The following is a 9999-nucleotide window of genomic DNA, read 5'->3' as shown; positions in this document are numbered from 1 at the left end:
GAGGGGCTGGGACTCTTCCTGGCTTCCAACCAGCCTCAAGCTGTTTTGGAAGGGCTCACGTTTCCTGTTTAAGCGCTTCTTAGTCGCAGGGTGTTGGGTGGGGCGAACCCCGGGTCGTGATCCAAATGAGCGCTTCTCCTAGAGCCTTGGAGTAACTGGAGCGGGTGGGGACCATCTTTAAATCTGTTACGACCCGGTCAGTGATTCTTAAACCTGGCTGTGTGGGGAGAATTTATAGGGAGAGCTTGTTAAAAAGTCGTATTTCGGGGCTCCACCCGCTACCCTGACGCATTGAATCTCACAGGAACCCGGGGATTCGCATTTTAATAAACCATCCTGGAGATTTTGACTCCGGTCGTCCGCCTGCAGTTCACAGTGGCTTTGGATTTGCTTTTTAGTATCCCCATCTTCAAGACCTAAGCTTCGATCTGGCGACCCCGCCCATTACCCTCTGCCTTCAACAGCCACAGAGGTTTCTGGGGTTAAGGTTTCCCTGCTGGCCCCGCCTCTTGTCTTTCAATTGGTCCCTCGCTGGTCCCGTCCTGGAGCCAAATTTTCTTTTCTGATTGGTCAGCTGCGAGTTGTGGCGAGACCTGATCCAATGGCCGCTTGATACAATGGTGTCGTTCGGGAAACGCAGCCCTAACGTTGGTTCTAAGCTGACAAATTGGTCTGTGGACGCCAAACTTCCGTGCTAGGACTTTCTGCGTGTGGACCGGGGCCCTAGTCCTGCGTGGGTCCAACACAGACAGGAGAAAGCTGCCTGCTTTTGTGCCTCCCGGAGGTCCTGGTGGAAGCGAAACGGGGGCAGGAGCTGCAGTGTCCCAAGCCCAGTGAGGCGAAGCTACTGGAGACAGCTCCGCCAGGTCCAAAGTTGGGCTCACCGGCTGGAACTTGAAACCTGGGCACGCCGGACTCCTGCTGAAGCCATCATCTCTCTCTCCTGGCCCCGGGCGCCTTGGCCGGCGGGCACAACTGGTTTCGGGGCCAAGGTGGTCTGGGAGCCTGACGGTGGCGTCTGGCCTGGGTTCCCACGAGCGGAAAGGGTTCCCCTCCTGTGAGAGGGAAACTATGGAAGTTCCTACGCCTGGAGCCAGAACTCCTGCTGCTCCCGCCCGACCCAAGTTTTAGCCTGGCGGCCTCCCACCTGTGCTTCTGAGGGTTCTGCTTCCAAGAGGCTGCTGGTGCCCGGGACCCCCGCAGGCGGCTCTTAGAGTTTCGCCATGGGTGACTTCTGCCTGAGATGCGCTCCATGGAGCAGATTCTGGCATTGCTGGTGCTGGAGGAGTTCCTGACTATCCTGTCCCAGGACATCCACAGCAGGGTGCAGAAGCTGCAACAGGCAAGCTGTGAAGAAGCTGTAACTCTTTTAAAGTATATGTATGACTTTTAAAAGAGAGAGCTTGTGAAACAGAATAGGTGAGTGAGAGAGAGGTTTTATCTGCCATCTTCCTCAAGGAGGCCCAGCCTCCCCTTTATTCACAGGGTTCTGGGTCTGGTGGGTCCAGAGGACTGAGACATCTCGCTGTCTTAATTCCGCATTCAGATTTTCTTGATTGCCCTGAGTAGAGCTTACACGGGCCAGTGATTTTTTTTTTTTTTTTTTTTGTAGTCTTCTCTGGAACATTCATCCTCCAGATTTCCCCCCAGTGCAGTGAAGAGTGTGCTATTGCTTTTGGTTTCCACGGGGAGGCAGTGTCGCTGTCATAGTGTCAGCTCTGGAGGTAGATCAAAGGGGGCTTTCAACTCCTGGCTCTGCTCCCTACTAGCTGTGCGACTTTGGGCAAGTGACTCTTGCTTGGCTGGGCTTCACTTTCTGCATTGGTCAAATGCAGAAAGGGTAATAGACCCTTCTGGGGTTGTTTGGAGGATTAAAGGGAGAGCACTGTGTCCGTGGTAATCGCACTGCTGGCACACAGCTGGTGCTTGAAACTGAGCTGCTGTTAGGTTAGGGGCAGCAGTCTGGTCTCCTCTGCAGAGATGGGTCTCAGTTAATTGTGAACTTAGTTTGGCACTGAGGCTTTGGGGTCATTGCCCCAGGGCCACCCAAGTAAGCTTGTCTAATTGAGAGGAACAGGAGCATCTGGAGAATGTGGGGGAGGAATGGAAGACCTATGGGGGACATGTGTGTACTGAAATGGGCTTTCTCCCCACACCCTCCACACAAGCACATACACACATTCACTCAGGGTCATGGCATCATAAAAACCTTGAGTTTAAACCATCCCTTTCTCTTGTTGGGTCCAAAGGGACAGACTGTGGTTTTCTATTGAAGGTTTACCCGCAGATTCCTGTCATAATTTTTCTTTTCTATCGAGCCCTGTCATGATGATAAGTGATGGCATGTTGTTTCCTAGATCATGCACCATGGACATAGCACAGAAGTGTTTTCAGAAGAGCCTTTTCCTTACAAAACAGCATGAAAGTCATTGAGCCAATGGATACTGAGATTTCAAACTGGAGCCAATGGATACTTAGAGGAGCCTTGAAGTGTAGAGTAGTTGCTACTTCTTGTTCACTAGGTCTAATTAACATGTCATCAGTGTAATAGACTAGTGTGTTGTCTTGTGAAAGAGAAAGGTGATAAGATCCCTGTGAACTACACTATGATGTAGGGCTGGAAAATTGATATACAATACGCCTGAGGTAGGATGGTGAGGGTGTATTCCTGGTCTTACCAGCTGAAAGTAAATTGCTTCTGGTGGTCTTTACTAACAGTTATTGAGAAAAAAAGCATTTTCAAGGTCAAGAGGTACATACTAGGTTCCAGGGAATGTGTTAATTTGCTCAAGAAATGAAACCACATCTGGAACAGCAGCTGCAATTGGAGTCATCACCTGGCTTAGTTTACAATGACCCACTACCATCTTCCAAGATCCATCTGCCTTCTGCATAGGCCAAACAGGTGAGTTAAATGGGGATGTCTGCATATTTGAAGTCACTGATGGTATTACTAATCTCTTGCAATCTCTCTAGGAGTGTGGTATTGCTCTTGGTTTGCTGTTTTGCTAGGTAAAGACAGTTCTAGTGGCTTCCACTTGAGTTTTCCTACCACATTAGTCCTCACTCCACAGATCAGGGAAATAGTATGAGGATTCTGTCAGTTGCTGAGTATTTTTCTTCCAATTATACATTCTGGAACTGGGGAAATAACCATAGGATAAGTTTAGAGACCCGGAGGACCCATTGTGAGACAGACCTGAACTAAAACTCCATCAATCCCCTGACTGCCATAAACTGTTAACTCTGACTGGCGAACTGCAGTGACATTTTGAGGCTTTTGGAATCCCTGGTAGTTCAGAAGCAATATACAGTAATCCCTGAAAAGTTTGATTGTTTCATTTTCCCTACTGCACATTCACCCCTAAAGCCATAGATCTCTTTGGGGAAAGCTGCAGAAAATTAGCAGTATATATTTTTGGCAGTGGAGTGGAGTGGAGTCCTTCTTTATTCATAGGGTTCCGGTCTGTAAATTGACTCAAATCTGGGAATTGATCGAAGGGCTAGGACTATTTTGGTGATTCAGATTAGACTTCTGTGCACTCAATCTAGAACTCATCCACTTATATATATCAAGTAAGAATTTAGTAGACTGCCATCTGTTTCTCTTCAAGGGACACCATGACCAACTAATCAATGCCATATGTCCCTGTGAGTCAGACTATTCTTATTGCTGCATTGAATCTGCTGCCCATTACAGTAACTATGCACACTTTGTCTTTGTCAATTAAGTGCCCCCACTTGGCCCCTGCCACCCCACTTGGCCCCTGCCACCCCACAATCCAGCTATCCTCATTGCATTTAATTATACCGGTTCAGTGGCAGTAGTTTCCACTAGAATTTCTGACCTATAAAGAAGAGCAATTACAAAACTTTTTGGGGTTGCAGGGGCTCCTCTCACAAATCTGTGTTTCAGTCACGAGATGTATGTTTTTTGGGCCCTCCAGCATGGGTGAGCAGATCAATCCACTTTAACATTTCATGGGCTGGGCACAGTGGCTCACGCCTGTTCTCCTGGGCAGAAGAAGTAGAATCCAGTGACATCCCTCCCCCCTAAACACACACTCACAGAGTCCCCGGAGACTGTGCCTGCTCTAAGTTTTGGATTCCTAGCAATATCAAGGTACTTGTTTTTCTGAATTCACTTATAATTTCTATTCTCTATTAGTCCCTTTAGACCCTTCCTCAAAGATTAAAATTTCAGGGGCACTGGCATCAACATTCTAGCTTATCAGCTGTCACAGGCTTTAAAAATTCAGGAAGGAGGGTCTTTGTGCTCAGAGATTATCATTAAGCATTACTACTTATAATTTTGGGAATTTGGAATCGAGGAATATATCCAAAATGGGGAGATTGTCTAAAAAATTAAGATGCATTGATTTGATGATCTATTATGTAGAGATTAAAAATGATACCCATAAAATATGACCAAAAGCTAATCATTGGATTGTGGTGGAGGGTGTACAGGTGTTTACTGAACAGTTTTTCCAACTTTTCCATATGTAGGAAAATCCTCATGGAAAAAAGCTTGGGAAAGTCTAGAAAACATAAAACAAGACCTAAGTATGACATAATTTCTACATTGGAGCACACATGAAAAGAAAGAATAACGCTTCAGTTTGTTTTCATGTATGAAGTGCATAAAGTGAATCACAACTGTAAAAGCATTTGCACTAATTCTGAATTTGTGTCTTCATTGGGACTATCTCCACATTCTTCCTATCACTGTTTAAGTACTGTGGTGCCCAAAGTTGCGCACAGCTCTTTCAGTGACTGCTATATATGGAGAGAAGTTCAGAGCACAATTTCTTAGAGCTAGACTTGTGTTTAAGTATACGTTTGCTGAACCTCAAATCTTTTGGAGAGATATAGGTGCTGATATCTGACCCCTAGGAGGGAGTAGGGCTCTTCTAGAGCTGGGCAAGGTGGAGTGAGGGAGGGGGCTGGGCACAGGGTAAATATGTACTGTCAGGCAGGCTGTACACTGCACAACTCCAGGATATATTGCATGTGAATGAATCTACTTTAATTGCAGAGTGCACAATATGTGTAAATGTATGCAGTGACCCTGGAGGGAGGCTTGGGAAAGAAGTGGGGAGTATTGAGACAGGAACCATGAAAGGCTGGGAATTCCGGAGCATAATGGCATGCTGCCCCACATCCTACTGGTAGCTCTGGGAGTGAGACCTGCCCTCAGTGCCCCACACCAACAAGAGGCAGCAGCAGGAGTTCAGAAATGACAGCCTGGCATTTAGGAAAGAGAGGTCCTGCCACAGTGCTGTCAGATTCCCTATGGGTCATTTGTAGCATGAATGAGTTCCAGCTGCAGGCCCAGAAAGAGAATCCACAGAGGCACTGAGAAGACTGGTCAGCAAGACAAGGACCAGGACTTGAAAGAGAATGGTTCAGAGTATGTAGCTGTCCTGACTAGAGGCCATGCTGGAAACCATCAATACCACCATCTGTGTGCCAAAGGCCAGGAAGAGTCAGTCTTATCTGTTGAATATAGAGGGGAAAATGGCAAACACTCAAAGACCAAGGGAGATGAGGGAGCAAAAGGGACAGGCCCATCCTCCTTGCTGCAGTCATCTGTAGCCAGATAATTTCTTGGGGAGGAAGACGAGGGGAAGAAGAGTGAGAGTCAGAAGAGGAGTTGAAGGAGAAGGAAGTGAGGATTGGGTAGGGAGAGAGGGAGAGAAGGGAGAGGAGGACAAGAAGGAGAAAAGCAAGGAGGAGAAGTAGAGGAGGAAGAATAGGAGGGAGGTGAAGAGAAGGGGGCATGAGGAGGGGATTAAGGAAGAGGAAAAGGGGGAAGGATTAGGAGGGAGAGTAGGGAAGGGCACATGAGAGGGATAGGGCAGCCTTCATAAGGATATTGGACTTTAAATCTACACAACTGAAATCAAGAACAAAATAAGCAATTAATTGCCTAAAAGTGATTATATTTTAAACCAGAAGGAATTGAGTCACCTTAAAGTGGCAAGGTTTGGTAGTTTCTTCTGTCAGTAGAAATGAGAGTTTATGAGCACGTTGAGATGAGTTATAAAGAGAGTCACATTTCTGATCAGCTCAGTTGTTACTTCAAATTACAGATCTACTAGAAAGTGTCAACATCTGCAGAGTTTCCAAATATTGCCAAAATGCTTACATGTACATTAGGAAATTTCTCTAGCTGAACTTCATGAAACAGCAGTTTTACAACACCTTATCAGCTATTATATGGACGAAAGTTCTCCATGCTAAAACAAAATTAAGAAAACCTGAGTTAAATAAAAGAAATATGTACTTGTAATTGCATGCTTTCTTGGAATCTTTGGTACTGATGGGTACCATCTGCTTCCATCCTCTGACACCCCTTCAGGTGTACAGTGCCCTCAGGCTGCCCCAGCTGTCTAGAGTCCTCTCTACCCCAGATTGCGGTGACAATTCTGAGTCTACCTGTCTTGTGCAGAAACCAGGAGACAGAAGACAGTGCAGAACAGGAAGGGGAAGGAATGTTCTCTGAGAGAGGAACAGGTCTGTTGAGTGCACCTTTTCACAGATGCACCCAACCCTCAACTGGAATAACTGTTGCTTCCTCCTCTGCTCATTGTGTCTCTGATCCCTCCCCATCCTGCAAGCTCTGTCTCCTGCTGCATCAGTGACTTTCCTCCTCCTTGCATCTCATCCCTCTCTCACATGACAGTAGATCCTTCACCTCTCAGAGCTTCTCAACGCCCAAAATCCTCAAATTGCATCATCTTTCCTCTCTGCTTACCTCACACACCAAATTGACATGAGACGCACTCTGTCCTTGCTCCCTCTCCTTCCTGACCCTTCCTTGCCTCCTTTGCCCTGAGTCTAGAGCTGACGCCCTCATCCTACTGGCCTGCTTTCCAATGACATAAGGGAACATCTCGGTAGTGAATGCCACTTACTCTTAGCAGTTTTCCTTCATATCTCACCTCTCAGAAGCATTTGATGACTGCTTGGAGAATTCTCTTTGCATTTAGGATTCCAATATTTACCTCCTCTGACACCATTTACCTAATGTACTCCTCTATTCCTGCCACCTACATGTGGGTGTCTTCAAGACTCTGTCCTGAGCAAAAAGAAGGTACAATTGAAAGTTTTCATGTGATTCCAGTTTTATAACAGGAAAAATGGATAGGTATGTAGAGAACTGAGTAGAAGGAAATATACAAAAATGTTTACAAATATTTTAAAAAGTAAAAAATGAATAAAAGTAAAAATTTGAGTGGTTCTCTCCGGATAATTGACATTATGGCCGTATAGTTCACTCTTTCTTCTCTGCTTTGTGCCATTATGAAATTATGAAACTAAAAGGCCTCTGCAGTAAGAAACCAGCTTTGTAATCAGAAAGAATGCAGTTATTTTCAAATAAAATTAAAAACACAGGTTACAAAAACAAAGTAATAACATTAGTGTAATGACTGTAAGTTGAGAGAGAAAAAATTATATACATTGTGTGTACGTGTGTGTATACAAAGTAAGGACAAGAAGAAAATAAAGCAAAATATGAAAAGCATTTTGTTTAGATGGCAAGAAAAAAGTTAATTTTCCTTATCTTCATTTTCAAGATACCTTTAATGAATATCTGTTTACCTGCTCCCACATGCAGATAAGTTCCATGTCATTCTAGGTGCTGTGGGGTTAAGGGCCCTCAGGCTACAGATAACACACACCTAGTTCCAGTCGTGTCTCTGCAACTTACTAGTTGTGTGTCCTTGGGAAAGAACTTCAAGGACTTCTTTGCAGGTATCTGATTAGTGGAGGTCCCTAACAACTTAATGACATTGGCCAATGATTGAATGTAAAGCACAGAAATCACACCATTTTAGTAGATTATGAGTTCAACTCAGAGGACTGAATTTAATTATGAACTATCAGTGTGGAATGCCTGCAGGGAGATATTTTAAGTAATTTCTGTGCATCTGTGTGTTTATGCCTGTGTGTGTGTGTGTGTGTGTGTGTGTGTGTTTGCGTGTGCGTGCTTGCTTTGTTCATGCCCTGATTGAGCACCATCCCTATCATTTACATTTTTTATTTATTGTTTATTTATTTATTTTTAGATGGGTTCTTGCTATGTTGCCCAGGCTGGACTAGAACTCCTGTGCTCAAACAATCCTCCTACTTCAGCCTCCTGAGTAGCTGGGATTACCATGCTTGGCTCATTTTTAAATTTTTTTGTAGACATGGGATTTCACTATGTTGCCCAAGCTGGTCTAGAACTCCTGGCCTCAAGTGATCCTCCCACCTCAGCCTCCCAAAGCTCTGGGATTACAGGAGTGAGCCACCATGCCTGACCTTGTTGAAGCCTTTTAATAAACCCAAGGGTGAGCACACTGACCAAAGTGAGAAGTCACTAGTGGGAGAGCTACCAATGAAAGAGACCTCCAGTGTGCGTCAGGCCATTAGCAGGATTGGAAGAACACATTTTTCTCTAAGTTCTCCTGTCTAGACTGTTGATTACTTTTCTTATATTACATGCAGCATCTTAAAGACCTCAAAACTTTATCAGCAATTCCATGATTAGGTATATACCCAAGAGAAATACATATATACATTTACCAGAACACACATACAGGGACATTCATACCTGCCTTATTTATAAAATCTAAAACTGGAAACACCCAAATGAGCATCAACATTAGAATGGTTAAATCCACTGTGTTCTATTTGTACAATAAAATCCTATACAGCAACAAAAATGAATGAACTAAACTTCATGCAAGAATGTGAATAACTCTCACAACTTGATTTTGAATAAAGAGGTCAGACCAAAAGAAATATCTTGGTATGAGTCCATTTAAATATACATTAGAAACTAGTGAAACCAGACTATAATGTTCAAAGTTATGATAGTAGTTCACTACCACTGGGAAGGAGGGAGGGAAAAATAAATGGGGAAAAAGAACAAGGGGTTTCTGGGGGTAATGGTAATGTTCTTTTTCTTGGCATTGTCAAGGGCTGAGGTGAGCTGCTAGGTGTCTGAGTGCCTGTTAGGACAGCAAGTCAAGATGAAAGTAACAGTCAAGCCTTTAATCACTCACTGTGATAGTATAAGCAAGAGGCTAAACCAGAGAAAGTGCCAACTCCATCCTGTTCCTTTTTCCCCCATGGAATAGCACTGACTCAAGGGTCAGGTGGATCAGCACAGGCATGAAGAATAGTCTCACTATCAAGGGATCCCTGAACAGAGGCTCCTGTGGTTTTACAAACCTGGGAATAAGGAGAGGGGAAGGTCTGGAATGAAAAAGTTCTGAGTACTGAGCCAGCATGGAGAAAGGTGTTTTGAAGATTTCTTTTCCTCTCTCCGTAAGGAAGTTCAGGCAGAGGCACCAGGGCTAAAGGCCCCGGGTAAGTGGGCTAGGAATAGGGCTAGGGCTAGGAATGCAGATATAGGTAAGAGGATGGCTGCCTGGGTAGGGGACTGAGCCCTTGACTGCAACTCCCTTTGGACAGTGCAATGCATTGGCTGTGGACCACCTCTGATGTGAGGAGGGCAGCCTTTCACCCAGATCATGAGGGCTGCCTAAAAAGTCACTCATACGTTTTTGGCCAGGAGCCAGACTCCTCAGATATGGTTAGATATTTCATTCCATTTTCCTTTGAACATGTTCCTGCATATTATGTACCACAGTCTTTGTCTATTTGGCCTGCTATAACAAAATACCTTTGACTGGATAATTTATAAATAGCAGAAATTTATTGCTCACAGCTCCGGAGGTTGGGAGTCCAAAATCAAGGCACCAGCAGGTTTGGTCTCTAGAGAGGCTTCACTCCCTTCTTCATAGATGGTGCCTTCTTGCTGCATCTTCACATGGCACAAGTGGGTAGGGGACTCACTCAGGCCTCTTTTAAAAAGACACTAATCCCATTCCTGAGGGTACAGCCCTCATGAATTAATCTCTTCTCAAAGGCTCCACTTCTTAATACTATCACATTATTAGGTTCCAGCATATGAATTATGTGGGGACAGGAATATTCAGACAGCAA

At 44.8% G+C, this 9999-nt stretch overlaps 1 protein-coding gene across 12 annotated transcripts in view; it reads left to right on the top strand.

Annotated features, from left to right (window-relative positions):
- Nucleotides 1-85: 85 nt before the first annotated feature.
- The window catches only part of ZNF75D (zinc finger protein 75D), a 66777-nt gene continuing 56863 nt past the window's right edge, over nucleotides 86-9999 (top strand). For 3 of the 12 annotated variants that reach the window (XM_063660625.1, XM_054471886.2, XM_063660622.1), the window contains exons 1-2: nucleotides 110-1419; nucleotides 2719-2905. The gene's annotated coding sequence lies outside the window, so the exon portion shown is untranslated. Of the gene's footprint in view, nucleotides 2906-9999 lie in introns of all 12 variants that reach the window. The other 9 variants (XM_054471890.2, XM_063660626.1, XM_063660623.1 and 6 more) reach the window with 8 other exon arrangements.

The sequence above is a fragment of the Pongo pygmaeus genome, chromosome X, assembly GCF_028885625.2.
Source record: "Pongo pygmaeus isolate AG05252 chromosome X, NHGRI_mPonPyg2-v2.0_pri, whole genome shotgun sequence".
Taxonomy (NCBI): Eukaryota; Metazoa; Chordata; class Mammalia; order Primates; family Hominidae; genus Pongo; species Pongo pygmaeus.
This window is presented reverse-complemented; position numbering and strand designations above follow the sequence as displayed.